We start from the raw sequence: 18282 nt of genomic DNA, 5'->3' as shown, positions 1-18282 counted from the left end.
TTCTTGAAGACAATCTCAGTGGCTACACATAGGGGGTTTCTGGATCCAGCTCAACCTGGGTCTTTAGAGCTGGTTATTAAGTTTTCAAAATAAGCATTAACAGCTCAGAAATCGGCAAATGCTACAAATCAGGATTTGTTTTCAGACTTAAGAAAATGATAGAGGAAATATTAAAAACACAGCTAAACTTAAAAGTGTGTCATGCATACATTAATTTTTTTCTGGAGAACCAGTTGTTAAACATTTACCACTATACCCCTGGTTACATTCTATCTCCCCTTATAGCTGAATTTTGCTAAAGTGATTTATTTTACTTGCCCTCACAAAACACATTATTTTGTGTAGCCCTGGTTCTTCCCAACCTTCTCATATCCTTGTTCAGGCTGTTAACAGCTCCTTTAGGGAATAGTTGTACATTGCCCTAAGCTAAGTTGCAATGTGCTCTACAAGGGGCTAAAATTGTACTTAAAAGGGGAGATAACCAATATTGCACCTTAAAGACACTTTATGAGAATAGGTGTGTCTAGCTGCCTTACATCTCTGTTCAGGATCTCTATAAACTTAAAATAATAAACTAATAGGTCCTTTCCCCATTAGACAGATAATTATGTTCCTGGACTATTGGCTAGGATTATCAGTTTTACTATACATCCATTCCTCGTTCACAGGTCATAGATTGAGTGGGAAGGAATCTTATAGTCTATCCCTCTCGTTTACAGGTGAGGAAACTGAGACCCAAAGAGATTAAATGGCTCAGTGTCATACAGGGAGTAAAATGGGAGATCTGGGGTACAATGATTTTTTTTTAATAATGAGTTTACCTTGAGATAGACCTGTAGTTAATAAATCTTTATTTAACTCTCACTAATCATGAAAAGGTAAGAAGACTATATAATCTCAGAAATTCTTAATTTGTAGTAGTACAGTATAAAGAGCACTAGGCTTGGAGTCAGGAAGACCTGAGTTCAAATCTGGCCTCAGAGGCACTTACTAGCTGTGTGATCCTGGGCAAGTCACTTAACCATGTTTGCCCCAGTTTCCTCATCTGTAAAATGAACTGGAGAAGGAAATGGCAAACTGCTCCAGTATTTTTGCCAAGAAAAGCCCAAATGGGGTCACAAAGAGTTAGAAATGACTGAAAACAACCGAACAGTAAGTTGTAGTGGCAATGAAGTGACCTCTAATATATAGTGGACTGGAAGAGCTACAGTCCCAATAAAAGAACAGGAGAACCCAAGTACAACTCACATGTCCCAGAGTCAATCATCAACTGTCACTAACCAGATTTCACCAAGCCAGACATAGGAAAGTGTTCTAGGACAAGGACTAACATGCACATCCACAGATATACTGCTTCCTTCTTCATATGCTTTGGGGGCGTCCAAGAGTGAGGGGCTAGCATGCTGTCATAAAATGTCACTGGCTTAGGTGAAGCCATTATGTGAAACAAATCAATCATATCAAAGTGCCATGTTCTGATCATTTTCTCAATTACTTTCTATAGTTTCCTTTGCTTTTAACCCACTTCTTGTCACTTAGACCCTGTTTTATCTGATTAACTCCTGAATCTTGTATCTTTCCAATAAAATACCCTGATGTTAAACTTTGGACTATGTTGTTATTTTGCTGTGGTTATTTCCGGTATTGGGGAAGGAATGTTGGATCTGGAGTCGGAAAGTCCCAAGTTTTAATCCTATCTAACCTACTTGTCGCCAGTGTGATCTTGAATAAATCACTTACCATACTGGGCCTCAGTTTTATCCTATGTGCAATAAAGAGGTTAGACTACATAGTCTCTAAGGTACCCTACAGCTCTAAATCTTCTCAACCTATGGCATTGCATTTGGACTACACAAGGTCTTATCTCCTTGCAGCTTGGTGATGCCGTTATTCTTGCCTAAGGCTGACCCCCTGCTAACTATCTTCTGGTCCCCAGCAGGTATTCACCCCTTCCTTATTCCCATAGGGTTCCTCAGGACAGGATGTCTGTCAAATGATAATACTGGACCAATGTTCTCTAAGGTTCCATTGAACTAGAGCATTCTGTGGTTGGGATGGTATGAGTGATGAGCTGCATCTCTCCCTAGGTTGCTAGCTTGCAATTCTCTGTAAACATCTGCAGAAAATTAGCTTAAAAAATCTGTCCATTTGAAAACAATAACAACCCTCTTTTTCCTGGAGAAAATTAGACCAGGAACTCCCCAGACTTATTTAAAAAACTATTTCTTCATCCTTTGTTGCTCAGCATAAAAAAGATTGGGATTTGAAGTGAAACTGAGCACCCCCTTAGAAGTCTATTTTATATTAGGTGTATTAAGAGCTTTCAGGACTTTCACATGCTCTCTAGAGGTTATCCAGGATTAGTCTTTTCTATGTTTCTGTGTAAGACACTGATAACTCTGGTTGACCAGGTTGCACTTTATAGCCCTTAATGTCTATCCTACAGCTTGTTGGGCTCAGACTGCCTGGAGCAGAGATAAGGAGGGACCAATACTCAAAGGCTTCCTCTGGACCAGCATCTAAAAATTCAGAGTTGTCTGAAAATTTTGGAAAACTAGTCTCCTGCATTGAGTAAAATGATGGTCTAAGGAATTGAAATGTAGGGTGAAATGGGTCCAAAGGTACAATAAAACATGGGGAACATAATGGAAAGAACATTCAGTCCTTTATTTTTGAAGGGGGGAAAAGGCAAAAATTTTATTCCCAGTTAGATTCCAAATTTAGTCAATTTCTACATATTTTACTCAACAGTTTTTCCTTTTCTTCTCTGAGAAGATGAATCGTGGCTTTCTTAGCTATGGAAAAAGTGTCTACATGCACATATGAGTAAATACAGGTGCATATACATGTGTGCATATATGTTCATGTACATAACACACATATATGCATGCCTGCACTTAAACATGCATGTGTGTATGTAAATATGCACTATATGTCCATGTTTGTATTTGTCTATTATACATATACACATGCGTGTGTCTGTATATACATACATTTTGCCCCCTAAGGAACAATGATCAAACTTATCTGAGCATCTCTCATTAGATCCAGTTATAGAGATCATAAAAAAACTAATTCTTCTTTCATCCACTTTCCAGAATGTCATAGATTCTTCAGCTTTCTTATTTAGTCTCTGCAAATGCCTTTCCTGGCCCATTCACATTTGTTTCTTGTCTTGGAGCCAACCACCTCTACTGTTTAATTCCCCATATGCTCACTGGTCCTTGGTCTCTCCAATCCATCTGTCCAGTGCTCTGCTATCCAGATAAAGTTCCCAGAGCATATCTGTCACTGATTATATATTACTCTAGAACTGAATGTCCCATATAGCATATAGTTCCATCTAAAGTTATGTTGGTGAAGAACTAATGAATGAATGAATGAATAAGGTAGAAGCTGGTTAGGTGGGGATGGCCTAGGTTCTATCAACTTTTCTGATTATTTCATATCTGTTTAATGTATTAATTCACTGCAAGTAAGAAAACAATAAATACTGCCTGCCCCACTTAGTGTTTGCCACTCCTAAAAACAATTCCCCCGGAACAAGAAAAAGAAATAATCTCACTATAATTAAATGCCTGTTGTTTGCTTGTTTGGACTAGACTTGCTACACACACACACATGCACACACACACACACACACACACACACACACACACACACACACACACGTGTCTAATTGTAACCATCTCTTGGGCAGGGGGAGGAGAAGAAAGAAAAAAAAGTTCCACGATAATTTGATTATATATTTAAAAGGAATAGCAAGTTGTACACATAGATTTGAAGTTTCATGTACAATCATCTTTTTTTTTTACCTATTCTACTATTTTATGGAAACGCTTGTTTTATTTCACAAATTTAAAAAAAATCACTGACATATGAAAGGCATTGAAAAAATTCCCTCCAGCAATCAGATGGGAATCTTGGCTGCATATTATAGTCTTAGAAGGCTTCCTGAGGCTGAGAGAGCTATCCAACAGTTATACAAGCAGAAATCCAGAAGGAGGACTTGAACTCAGGTCTTCCTAAACCCCAGAACAGCTCTCTACTCCCTCTCTCTTATTAAATGACTGAAGTAAGTAATAGGATCATTATTTTTGAGGTTATTGGGTCTAACTCTCCTTATTTTACAGAAACTGAGATCCATAGAGATTAAGTGATTTGTGCAAGGTCATGCAGCAAGTGAGTGGATTAGATGTATAGAAGGCACCAAGCAGTGACTGTAACTACTTCCTCCTCAGAGCACTGTCCCAAATAACCTGGAGGATCCTAAGGTATTCCATCAGGTTGTTTACCTTCTCTTCTAAATGGGAGGCCAGCCTCCCACTTCAAGCACAGGTAGCAGCAGTCCCTTAGCTATGGCAGAACAAATCTATCTTATCATTTCATACCATACCATATCATATATCATATTATATCATGTCATACCATGTCATGTTATTTTATATCATATCCTATCATGTTATACATTTTTAGGTGCATAAATCCTTGAAAAATTTTGATGCTCCCCATTTATCCTGTATATATCTTGCTTGTATATAGTCATTCATATATTGTCTTCCCCATTAGACTATGAGCTCCTTGAGAACCAGGACTGTCTTTTGTCTTTCTTTGTATCCCTAGCATTTGGGACAATGCCTGGCGCACAGTAGGCATTTGTTAAACTGCTTATGGACTGACTTGCTGACTGTACTTAACAGAAGTGAGATCCACATTCTTTATCATTATTGCTAGTGGTTTCCCTGAAGATGTGCTGGAGGTAAACTGTGGGTGATTGATATTCCAAAGTTATAACTCTCTTTCTTACCTCTTTTGCACCCTACTAATTTATTGATAGCCTTTTGATAACCTCTTAATATGTTGACAGTGATGCTCAACTTCCTTTTCCTTCTGTCACTGTCTTACCAATTTGATTTTAACTTTGCTTTATTAACTGCCTTCTCCTTTTCCTTTTCTTTCTTCTTAGCCTGTTTCTTCTCTTTCCTCTTCTTCCTTCAGCTCACATCCTTCTTCTGTATCCTTTCCTCCTCAGATCTATCACCCTTTTTCTTTTTCCACTTCTCTTCTTCACATCCTTCATTCACATTCTTTTTTAGAGACCTGCTCACTCTTTTCATGGATTTCATAGTAGAGATTCATGCCTCAGGGACTAGATAATCTTTGAAGTCATCTAGTTCCTTCATCATAAGATTCTCTAGTTAAAAGTGTTGTCATTCAAAGGAATGAAACATTTTTAGGGAAGTTCTGCGGAGGAAAACTCAAGGAAAGACTCATGGAGGAGCTTGGATTTGAAAGATGAATAGTACTTGCATAGAAGGAAGGAAGAGAGAATCACAATTCCTGAGAGCAGAGTTATACCAGTTAGCATAAAGAGACAGGAAAGGTGCCTCAAAGCTTTCCATGAGAAGTCAAATATAGTCCAGTGCAGTTGCTGAATGACTGAATATTATTGGGGTACTTTACTAGATGTCCAAAGGTAGACATATAACTCCACTTCATTTATGAAAAATGGAATTAGAATTTGTGTTTGTGTGGTGGGTGGTTGGATGGTTGGTTTAGGGATTCAGGAGAAGGGGAAGTTTATTTCAGGAAGTGCTTTCAGAGCATTCAACTCTAATTTCTGGGCACCTTTGGAACAAAGGAATGATGTAACTTCCTGAGCTCCAGGAAAGTAACTGCTTCATGGTATGTTGACAAGTATATAATCAAATGAGGTTATCTTCCCAGAGAGCCCCCAAGCATCTTTGCCTTTTCCTGGTGATCAAGGGCATCCTTTGTCAAGTCTTAGGTCCTGGACTTCAAATTAAAGTACAGTGAGGAAGTTGTCAATCACTGGGAACAACAACAACAAAAAACCATGAGGTTGCTGGCAGGAAATCAAATTAAGGTCTATTTGGAAATGACACAATCAAGAGGGAAAAAAAAGAATGAAGAGGTTCATTGACTATTCAGATTGGGATACATAGAATTGAATGTTGTTGGAGCTAATCAAAGATCAGGCTGGCCCCAGACCACCCCAGCTTTAGCTAATGTTAGTGCTTACATGACATGTTGGAAACAAACCAGCCCATTAGACAGGCACTGCATAACCAGAGCCTAACAGGCTGAATGTCCTCTAGTCCAAGCGTTGATAGCTTCGACCTTCATTGTTTTTTATCTCAATCTGTCCAACTGAGCAAACGAACTCCAGGTTCTCCTGTACAGAAAAGCTCTTTTTGTTGGGGGGTGGGGGAGAGGGAGAGGGGTTGTTTTGCTTTGCTCTCTTGTTGTTCCTTCCTGTTAAAGTGAGGGCTAGATATTGCAGGGAGAAAATGAGAGTCTGTCTTTTTTAGTTGGGCATATCACTAAGTATATGAACAGAAAAGCCCTTCTGATTGACAGTGCTTCAACAAAAACAGATTCATTTTGCAGCTGATAAGGAGCAAAGCCATACAGGCCGTGTTTACCAAGCAGTGGAGGAGAGCAAAAAATTAGTGATAAAAGAGCTAATCTCATTGTTTTGCTAGATGAGAGAATGCTGCTTTGTATTTGCCAAGCAGAAGCTTTCACTGCCCCCTCTTCCCCCTTCGCTAGGCTTTTGGCAGCAAAATGATTTCCAGGCTCCCCAAAGTATCAAAAACAGGCCAGTAGATTAAAAGGGATGCAGCAGAATTGCTTGAAGGGTTTCTAAAAGCAGTGCGTGGTATTGGGTACCCAGGATATATACTGACTGTCTAGGATATTATGCGTATACGCTATGCTATATTAAATGCTTTTTCTTACCCTTCTCCCTGCCCCAGTGAATTTAGAGAGAAAATAACCGTTTGAGAACAAGATTATTTCATCAATTCCTATCCCAAGCATACCAAAATAATAATAAAAATAAATCACAATGGGTCACAGATAGAGTGTGCCTCTTGGATGACCTGAGTTTGAATCTTGCCTCAGAGACTTACTAGCTATATTATCCTAGGTAAGTTATTTAATAACTTAGTGGCACAGTAGATAGAGTGATGTGCTTGGAGTCAGGAAGACTCAAGTTCAAAGGTGGTCTAAAACTAGCTGTGTGACCCAGGCCAAGTCACTTAACCTCTGTCTGCCTCAATTTCCTCAACTGTAAAACGAGGATCATAATAGCCCCTGTCTTGCAGGGTTGTTGTGAGGATCAAATGAGATCATTATATCTGTAAAGCTCCTGCAGGACACACAGTAGACACTTAAGAAATGTTTGTTCCCTCCCCTTTACCAACCTAACGTCTCTCGGCTTCAGTTATCTCATCTGTGAAATGGGAATTATAATAATACTCAACTTACAGGGTTATTGTGAAAATAAAAAGGGACTTTATATATGCACACCCATGTATATATACACACATTACACACATACATACATACACATACATATGTATGTGTATGTATGTATATATATATAGATTTGCATACATGAAAATGCCTTATAAGTGTTAGCCATTATTGTTATCATTTTATAACACTTATTCAGAATAAGGATATATAGTACATGCATTCGCAAAATTTTGTTTTTCTTTGCCTTAAAGATGTACTTCATGATCTGGTTGTTAGAACCACACAGCCCACATGGCTTTCATAGTGTTTTTTCTAATGCATAGGGCTAACCATGTCACATCCACACATTCCTCCTCCCCCCGCCACCCCCCACTCAATAAACTTCAATGTTTTCCTACTATCTCTTGTATCAAATATAAAAGACTACTCTGTTTGACATTTAAGGTTCTTCACAACCCAACCCATTCTTACTTTTCTAGCTGTCTCACAATTTACTCCTTTTCATGCCGTTTATGATCCAGTCATACTTAACACATGCTGTCTCTCCTCTCCATGTTTTTGCATTGACTATCCTCCAAGACTTGGAATGCTCTCCTTCCTCACCTCCTCCTTTTAGAATCCTTGGCTTCCTTCAATGGCTAACTCAAACACCACTGCTGCTGGAACCCTTTCCAGGTCCTCCAAGCTTCCAGCATCTTCCCATTTGGGTTACCTTTGATCTTCTCTTGCATTTATATACGAAGCTTTTTGAGCAGAGAGCTTTCATATTGGCTAATGGCTAAATCTAGGTCTATTGGTCCAGGGATCCCTTCAACCTCCCATATAGTGTGACCCACTCTTTTATGGTAAGCAATTGCTAAGAAGGTGAGAAAAATCAGCTTATATTTATCTGGAAACAAAACCCATTATAAGATTGCAGACAGCAAATAAGCAAGATTTAATGAGAACATGAACACCTAAGGTGATGCTAGTTCACCATGTAGCAATGAGGCAGACGGTGGAGAGGAAATGGAGAAGGTATAGATTTGCCAGGCCTGAATGTGGTAGCAAATTCTATCCAGATGGATCAGTCCTTAAGTGGGTCATTGAGCCAAACAAGGAATCAACTGCTCACGATTATATTTAGTTCAGGATAGCAGCTTCCTTCTTTGGCAATCAGATAGCTGCTGACCTGGAATATATTTCTCCTTCCCTCTCCCTCCAGTGATCCAAAGTGCCTTTGATTTTTTCCCCCAACACACACACACACACACACACACACACACACACACACACACACCCCCACCCCCACACACCCCTCTCATTTCTACCTACCTTGATTCTTCAGTTCCTCCTTCCAGTGGGGAAAAAATACACTTTCTATTAGTAACCCTGCTAATAATGAACTAATGTACAGTTGTCTCCCACATTAAAATATAATCACCTAAAGGTGGATGTTCTTGTGTTTATGTCTCCAGAACTTAGCATGTTGCTAAGTTTTGATTGATTTATTCAGTTGGGAGTTTGCTCTGATCCTAGGATTCTCAAAGTGGTAACCCATATATGTGATGATTAGACAGCTTTTGAAATTCATTTAGTGACTTTTCTCCTAGTATTTCATAAACACAGAGTTGGATGGTTGCTTCCACAACGGAAGTCAGGTTAATCCTACTGATGTCAATAGAGTTGCAAGATGCGAGAGGGCCCTAATGTCTCAATTTTATGTTTTTTCCTTCTTACAAATTTAAGACACTTAGGTGGTGCAATGAGTAGATCTAGGGCTAGATCTAGGGTTAGAATAACCCGAGTCCAAATCTGGCCTCAGAAACTTACTATTTGTGTGGCCTTGTGCAAGTCACTTAACCTCTCCCTGTCTCAATTTTTCCCCTCTGTAAGTGGGGATAATAATAGCACATACCTTCCAGGGTTGTTGTGAAGATAAAAAAAATGATAATACTTGTAAAGCACTTTGTAAACCTTAAGGGGCTATAAGCCTTAAAGATATAGAAATGCTAGTTATTATCTTAAATCTTTAAAGTAGTACACCAGATAAGCACCTGCTTATCCTATGGGGGCAGTCCAATCCCACATATACGTGGACTTATTTATACTCTGAAAATCTCAGACAGAATGAGACAAGTACTTTTATTGTTTTCCGTTGTTTTGAGAGTATTTCAATCTCATCTAAACATTGAACTAACCAAAATTTTTGGCTTCTAAGGGAGCTTAAAAATCAATTTAAAATAATAGCAGTTATTGAAAGAATGGTGACTTCCCCAAATTCAAGAGTTTAAGACATAAAATTAAAGCCTCACAACAAAATTTATTTTAATGCCCTCAGCCATTATCCCAGTCCTCATGTAGCTCTTCTGAGATTAGTTGGATTTAACCCCTGCAAATTTGGTGACAAAGATGATAATTAGGAATTTAACAGGAAGTTAAAAGGAATTTTCTAACTCTAAGCTTAGTAATTTTCTCACACTAGGAGAAAGGAATTCATACCAATAGATATGCTTAGCCTTGGGTTTCTTGTAAGTTTTTATTAGTTATCTGGTTGCTTGTGGTAGCTCATAACCCTAGCCTTTCAATCTATCAATCAATAAACATTTATTGAGGACCCACTATGTGTCAGGCACTGTGTTAAGTGTTGGGAATACAAAAAAAGGCAAAAGGAAATTCCTGCCTTCTAGGACCTCATAATCTATGTTCTCGAGACATAGATTCCGTCCACCTACCCTTGTCAGAGAGAAACTTACTAGCTGGTGCACACTAGTAGATGATAGTAGAAAGTGGTATATGACTATGGAGATGTTGAAATCTGAAGGCTGGTGGCTACTAGAAAGTACAGTTTAGCAACCAGAGATCTTCAGAGACACCCAGTGGAGATAATGTGATATGATAAGAGAATTAAGGGTAGAGACAACCCCAAATGTGATATTCCATAGAGACCAACAAAAAGCAAAATGATAACACCTGTATAGGACAGTGGTAGTTTTGCATTGTAGAAGGCAATTCTGGATGAACTGGAGATTTGCAATATCTTCATAGCCATCTGCTGTTCTTTGCCACCATCAACTAGGGCTGGTAAGCTTCTCTCTGACAGGGGTAGATGGATTAAAGATCTTTGAGGGTGTCAATTAGGTCTATAAACTACCACAACCAACCAGACAACTAACAAAAGCTAGCAGGAATCCTGAGGCTAAGAATCTCTACTTATCTGACCTCCTTTCTCCTTATGCCTGATAATTATTAAGCTTAGAATTAGAAAATTTCTTTTAATTCCTTGTTAAATTTTTGATTGTTATCCTTGTAGCCCAAACATATTTTTACAGTTTAAACCAGGGGTGGGGAACCTGTGGCCACGAAGCTGTATTTGAGGACATAGTAGGCCACGGGTGGCCTCTAGGCCGAAGGTTCCCCACCCCTGGTTTAAATCTAACTAACTTCAGAATGGTTCAGGACTGGAATAATGGTTTAATTTTTAGCTCCCATCTTATTCACTGATTGGCACGAAAATTTACCTAAGATAAAGATAAAATGTGTAGGTAACTACTCCCTGTTCCATATGCTTGTATATTATATTGCCAAGCAGCATTACTTATATCATTCATGTCTACCAGCAACAAAATTATTGACTTTAATGTTGCATTTTAGCCAGAACAAACTTCAATGGCCCCTTACAATTATACTACCATAGTCTATATTTTGGGATGTGCAAAAAACTGTAAATATGTTGAAGCAAACCATCATTAACATGACCTTAACCATGTTCATTATGTTTTCTCCCAATCCTATCTCTACTACAAACTTCCTTATTTCTGTAAAAAGCACTACCAACCTTCTAGTCACTTAGATTTAAACCCTTAACTCTTCCTTCAATCTCTCCTCCCCCTCTCATATTGAATCATTTGCCATGCCTTATTGATTGTACTTCATATCATCTCTCACATATATCACTTTCTCTTCACTTATATAACCATTATCTTTGTCCATGCCTGGATCATCTACTATAGCCTCGTAATTGTTCTTCTTGCACATAGGCTTTTCTAAGTCTAGTCTGTCCTTCATGCAGCTCACAATCTTCTTCAGACATAGGTATGACAATGTCAATCTCCTGACCAAAAATCTTCAATGTTTCTCTCTAATACCTCTAGGATATAATTCATACTTCTGTGACATTTAAAACCCTCTATGATATGGCCTCTGCTTACCTGTCCAGACATAATGCATGCTATTTTCCTTTATACATGCTATATTCCTGCTACTTGGGTGACCTTGGATAAGTCACTAAAATTCCATGGGATTCAGTTTACTCATCTGTAAAATGATCTCTAAAGTCCCTCTCATTTCCTGTATCTAAGCCAATATCTTTGTGTATTTTTATCTAGCTTATTTTTAACTGGTAAATTCAGAGGTCCTTGTGCTCTGCTTATCTTAAATTAGTGATTTTTATAAAAACTGTGTTCTCCCTTTGTCAACTTGAACATAAAACCATTCAGAGTTCAGATTTAATGGCCACTAAGGTTATTCTGTGGCCCTGGCAGAGTTGACAAGCACATGGATGGGCCTCATATATGTTATGGCATATTTTGGGCAGCTATGTGACAACCTGTCAAATGTCCTAACTGTATGCTTTGTTTGAATATCAATAAATCATAACTAGGCATGATCCTTGTGAGTATAATTTGTTTCTGTCTTCATTTTTGTTGTTCAGTTGTTTCAGTTGTGTCTGACTCTTCATGGCTTTAGTTGGAGTTTTCTTGGCAAAAATACTGGAGTGGTTGGCCATTTCCTTTTCCAGCTCATTTTACGGGTGAGGAAACTTAGGCAAACAGGGTTAAGTGACTTGCCCAGGGACATACAGTTAGTCAGTGTCTGAGGCCAGATTTGAACTTAGGAAGAGGAGTCTTCCTGACTGGGCCTGGCACTTTATCCACTGTACCACCTTGCGGTCTTCATTATATCCATGCAATATTTTACAAATGAAGTTTCATACATCAAATGTGCACAAGTCTCTTAACCTCTCAGAGACCCTGAGTGGCAAAGGCAACAAGTAGTAGATGAGTTTTCTATTTTCATTAGAGGAGAGACTATCCACACCAAGAATTAGCTCACACCAATGAAATGACAGCTCTGGGCCAAGGGGGAAAAAAAAAGGGATTCATTATATTGGCTTCTTTCCTGTACCTTTTATGTAGTGTAGACATTAAATAATGACTTGTAAAATACTGTAAAGACTGAGTTGAAAAAGAAAAACTACTCATGACTAGTGTTGAAAAGATTCTTATGTTTTAATGAGACTCTAATTTAGACAGAAAGTTTTCTACATTTGAGAATTCTCTATTTCTGATCTTGACTATTCTTTGTATCAACTCACATCCTCCCTTCTCCACAGGCAATATTTCCAGTTTTCCTGAGCCACTGGGGCTATGGAGCTACTTGTAAAGATAAGAAAGGGCAAGTGAATGACATGCACCTGCAGGATATCTAACAATGGAATTATTACTATTTTACTCCCTTGAGAGCTCTTACAGGAGGTAGAAAATAACAAGGGTGCTGGGGACAGGAAAGCACTTGAATACAAGTAAGGAGAGTGAAAAGCAGAAAACCCCAGATCATATATTACTATTATTTGAGGTTGTGACCATGGCAGAAGTGATTAAAGCAACCATGGACCACTGATAGAAGAACCATCAATAGTTCACAGTTGGAAGGTCATGGTGGAAGTGGATCACCTCTATCACTCTACCAACAGGACAGTCAAGTTTCTCTCTTTTTGGAAGCAAATACCCATTTAGAGGACTGTGTCTAGTAATGGTTCAGATGTTAATGCCTATAATTTTAATTGGTTCAATACTGGCAGCCTTGTGGAAGGGGAAATTTGATTGGGTGAGGATAAAGGTGAGGAGAGTAGAGAAAGCAAGAAAAGGGAAAAGAGGAAGAGGAGATCAACTCATTTTAGATCAGACTAATTTTCTTCCACTCCATCCTCTTATAGCTGTGAGAAAATTCCCTACTCCTAAATGAACTCTTGGGCAGCTAGGTGGTATGGTAGATAAATGGCTGTCACTCAGGAAGACTCGTCTTCATGAGTTCAAATCTGGCTTCAGGCACTGACTAGCTGTGTGAATCTTTACCTTTGGAATTCCCAAGACTTCTTGTCCTCATATGACTCAATGGATGGTCTTTTTAAAATATTCTTTGGGGACCTCTAAGGAAATTCATTCTTTCATTCATGCATGCAAGTAAGCATGCATGCATGCATGCATGTAATCATTGTGTAAGGTCTTGCACTTAGGTACAAGGTACTATTATAATAATTGGTCAATAGTAATACAAATAATTTTCTTCTTAAATAGTAAGAAGTATGTTTCTCCACTATTAGTCCATCTGTAAGTCTCCCATAAACAATTAGGTAGGAAAAGTACCATTTTAAAAGAAATAAATAATAGATGAACAACACAGAAAGGGAGATTGAGACAAAGGTGCTCCAAGTGAAGTGTTTCATGTAAATCTTTTACCTGGAAGAAACAAAGACAATGCCTCTTTACTAGAAAACCTTCAGGAGAAAATATTTTTTCAGGAAGAGGCCTGAATAGTAAATCTCTCTGTTATACAGAAGCCAAGTTTTTTTAAAAAAACTTAAATGCTAAGAAAATAAAAATCCCCTTTGCAGCAATGCCATTCTTCCAGGGAAAGGGTTGCCCACAGGAGAACAAATATTGAAAATGACAGGTGCTTTTTCCTGTTCCCAGATTTTCATGTCAAACCAGGAAGATGATTTTTAAATGACATAGGATCTTAGTTGGGGTCAAACAGAATTAAATGGGAGGAGTGGTAGTAAATTCACAGGTACTCCACCAAAATGTGCCAATTTAACCTAATGGATAAACTCCAATGGTGTGCCATTAGGCTCCTGAATAAGAATTCTATAGAAATGGAAATCTAAAGCCAGTGGCTGTTGGGTGAACCTAAGTGCTGTAATGAATTCCCAGAAAGAACCCTTAAGACAGCCTTAGGAAATGCAGCACTACCAAGCTTCACTTTTCTTTTCTCCCAACTTTAGCAAATTGGCTAATTACATCCTCAACTTGAGGCATAAGTGGCCAATTGTGGGTACAAATCAAAGGAGTTGGGAGAATGGGGCTGTGTGTAGATCTGCAGGTGTTGCCAGGTTCTTTATTATTGCTGGAATTTTTGCACAACTTCTAATATTTCTTCCCCTCCCCCCCACCTGCCTTTCTCCAGCTCCTACCCCTTTCACTCTCTAGGTTACCTGTCCTCTTGGCTATAATGGCTGGCTACCTTAGAAGACTACAACATATGACTTTTTGGGGCGCTGACTCTTCTACCTCCTTATTCTATCGTCCATTGCTATTGCCCTTAGACAAACAGTCTGATAAGAAATGTGGGTAATATGTTTCATCTGATAGGTTTTGGAAGTGTTTGGGGGTATCCAGTCCTGGGATTTTATCAAGATGAAGAGCTCCTGGTGTGAAAGGTCCCTTAACTGATGTAAATGGGGCAACTCATCTGTTACTTATAATCACAGAATCATAGAAATCATAGATTTAGAAAGTTGCCTGAAGATGACTGAAATCTCAATTAATATAAGGCAGGGATAGAGAGGTGTTGTATTTACCTATTTGCTAGGAGTGGCATGGCTAGAAGAGAGAATAGATCTCTTTTTGTGTGCCTATAAATCAGGAAGAAAATCTGGGCCTTGGAAATCTCTTGAATGGAGACATGAAATTGAGATTAAGATACTGCCCACCTAATTTAAAAAGAAAAATTCACCTGAGGGCATATTGGATATGTTGCTTATTCTGTGGTATGTAAAGCATTTGATGTTTTAGGCAAATAGTAGGTGCTTAATGAATGTTTGTTTATTGATGGATTAATGGCTTAGCTAGAGGAAATAAGGATTTTGTGATTAATAAGAGCACTGATTCTGAGTCTGAGTGACTAAGGTTTAAATTCCACCCATGATCTTTATTACATTTGTGACATTGGGCAAATCACGAGCTTTCCTGGGCTTCAGTTTCCTCATCTGTAAAATAAAAGTGTTGGACTTCTGAGGCCTCTTCCATTTATAGATCTACATCTTATATTCCCAATATTTCTTAATATCAGAGTCAGTGTAGCATAGTGGATAGAGAACCACCATATTATCAACTATGTTAATCAGAAGGATGAACATTTTTAAAACTTCTTAGTGAAGATCAACATGGGTGCATCTGAAAGTGACAAATATGTTGTGAAATATAAATCAGTATGCCTAATAACTCAGAGAGAGTGGGGCTCTTGGGATAGGGTCATTGAGGTCAATTTGGCAGGATGGGAAACCAACACCTGACATGACTTACTTAATGAAATATTTTAATAACTTAATAATCCTTTAAATAGCTTCCACTGGGGAATGAAGTGGAGAAAGGAGGAAACAGATGGGGACTGCTGACCTTGGGTGTTTTGGCATTTTGAACAAGTCACCTAGTTCCCCAGGGTCTCAGTTTCTTCATCTGTAAAATGAGAAGGTTGGATGAGATAGTTGCCAAAGTTCTTTCCAGCTATAAATCAGTTATCCTAGGATGCTAAGGAAAAGGCTTTACACTAGGGGCATTTACTTGACCTGCTCTGTAAAAGTAATCCAACCCTGCCCACAGCATCTTGAAGTGTCCTGAAAGTGAGAGCATTGTACCAAAGCAATAAACACCTGAGAGAGAAAAAGCCTAATTATATTTTCTGACATCCACTTGAACTAAATGTCAGTTAAGAAACCTGAAGTGTTTGTTAATGACAAGGGCCCAACTGTCCTATAAAAAAGAGTAAGAAATAGTTACTTGTTGTTGATTTCGAGAAACTGGAAATGGAAATTTTAATGATACAGGAAATGCACTTGAAAGGCCAAGAAGGCTCAGCCCAAGATAAGAGGATCAATCAGTCTTATTACTCTATTGCTGATAGTGAAAAAAGAGTGGTTGTGCTGCCAGTGTCAATATAACATTTCAAAAGGAATGAGGAAAATGTGACAAAAGTGGTAATTTATTTTGAAGTGTTTTATGAAACCTCTTGAGTATAGAGACTTCAACACCCCCTTTCCTAAAATGACCAAATTTCCATGGTTGAGTGTTTCTCTCTTCCTCCTTGTTCCGTCCCCCAAGTCTTAACAGAAAGCAGCTAATAAATGAAGGATGCTTCACTTTCCTGTAATGGATGGGATTAGAGGAGGAACTGATAAGACATTATTGGAAAAAATAAGTAGGGGGTAGAGCAGCAGTAAAAGTGCTAAGCTGCATGGGTTCAATTGACTACTAGTGAGTAGGTCCATAGTGCATCTATGGTTATTCCCATTAATGGAAGGAAGGCACTTCTCTGTCTGATTGCCATTGAGCTTTCCTCCCATGGGAGAAGTTACCAACCTAGGCCTAGGTGATGAGCAGGAAATGAGGCCAATTAGGAATTCGGATGGTCAAAGCAAAAAAACTGAAGGTATAGGGAAAATGCCAAAAAGAACACTGGCTGAGCGGAAACACAGCTCTGAACTTGAGTACTGTAAGCAACAGAAATAGAAAGGGCATGGATTTTTGTTTTTCTGTTTAGAGAAGAAACTCATGCAAATGGAGTAGAGAATCAAAAGAGGTGATTTACAATGTGTTTCTAATGGCAATCAGAACATGATGTTGGGGTGATTGGGGAAGATAACAGTAACTACAGCAACAATATTAATACTAATAATAGATAGTATTTGTATGACACCTAATGTTTGTTAGGCACTAGGTTAAGCATTTTACAAATGTTATCTCATTTGATCCTCACAATAACCCTGGGAGGCAGGTGCTATTATTAACTCCATTTTCCAGTAAAGGAACTTGAGGCAAACAGAGGTTAAGTGACTTGCTTGCTTTATTACAAAAGATAGCTATAAAATAAGCAAAGGTTGTGTTTTTGTCTTTATATTATAAAACAAAACACCTCCATTAGTAAACCTCTCTGCCTTACTTGGTTGATGAAGCTAGGTGTTGGCTCTTGACCATTACCCATTCCTAGCTAGAGGAGATTTTGAAAGAGATGAGCAGGGTGATCAGAGCTATCTATCCTCACCAGCCCCTGCTATTTCCAGCAACTCTCACAATGCACATAGTGGCAGATCTTTTTTTTTTCCCTCAAAATTTTATATTTCTTGGTATTACTGTTTTTATGTCACTTTCCACTCTGATATATCTCATTTCACTTCTTTTACCCAGAGAACCATCCTTTGTTAAAAAAGAATAAAAAAAGAAAGGGAAAACAAAGCTGCTCAGAAAAATCAACCCATATATGAACCAAGTCTGGACTTCTAATCAATGTGTTTTATTTTGGTTTTTTGGGTTTTTTTTAGGAAATTGGGGTTAAATGACTTGCCCAGGGTCACACATCTAGTAAGTGTCAAGTGTTTGGTCTGAGGCTAGATTTGAACTCAGTTTGTCCTGACTTCAGGACCAGCACTATATCCACTGTGCCACCTAGCTGCCCCCTGCTGACTTCAAGAAAAGGAGGAAGGTGGATTTTCTGATTTCTTCTTTGGAGTCAAGATTGGTTATTCTAATTATGAAGCATTCAACTCCATTTTTTTGTTCTTTCCATTTTCTTTATTGTAATTATTTAGTATATTTGTTTTCTGGTCCTGCTTATTTCAATCTGTATCAGTTCATATAAATCTTCCATGTTATCTCTGTATGCTTCATGTCCATTATTTCTATGGTATTATAATATTCCATTACACTGATATAATACAGTTTGTTTCATAATACCTCAATTGATAGCCTTTCTTTGAGTTCTTTGCTCTCATATAAAGTGCTACTATGAATATTTTGGAATTCTCTCTCTCTCTTTCTCTCTCTCTCTCTCTCTCTCTCTCTCTCTCTCTCTCTCTCTCTCTCTCTCTCTCTCTCTCCCTGTGTTTTAATTCCTTGGTATGTGTACTCAGCAGTAGGATCTCTGAGTCAAAGGGCATAAGTATTGAGTCATTTTTTAGCATAA

The sequence above is a fragment of the Phascolarctos cinereus genome, unplaced genomic scaffold (assembly GCF_003287225.1).
Source record: "Phascolarctos cinereus isolate Bilbo 61053 unplaced genomic scaffold, phaCin_HiC Scaffold_5;HRSCAF=322, whole genome shotgun sequence".
NCBI classification, from domain to species: domain Eukaryota; kingdom Metazoa; phylum Chordata; class Mammalia; order Diprotodontia; family Phascolarctidae; genus Phascolarctos; species Phascolarctos cinereus.
This window is presented reverse-complemented; position numbering follows the sequence as displayed.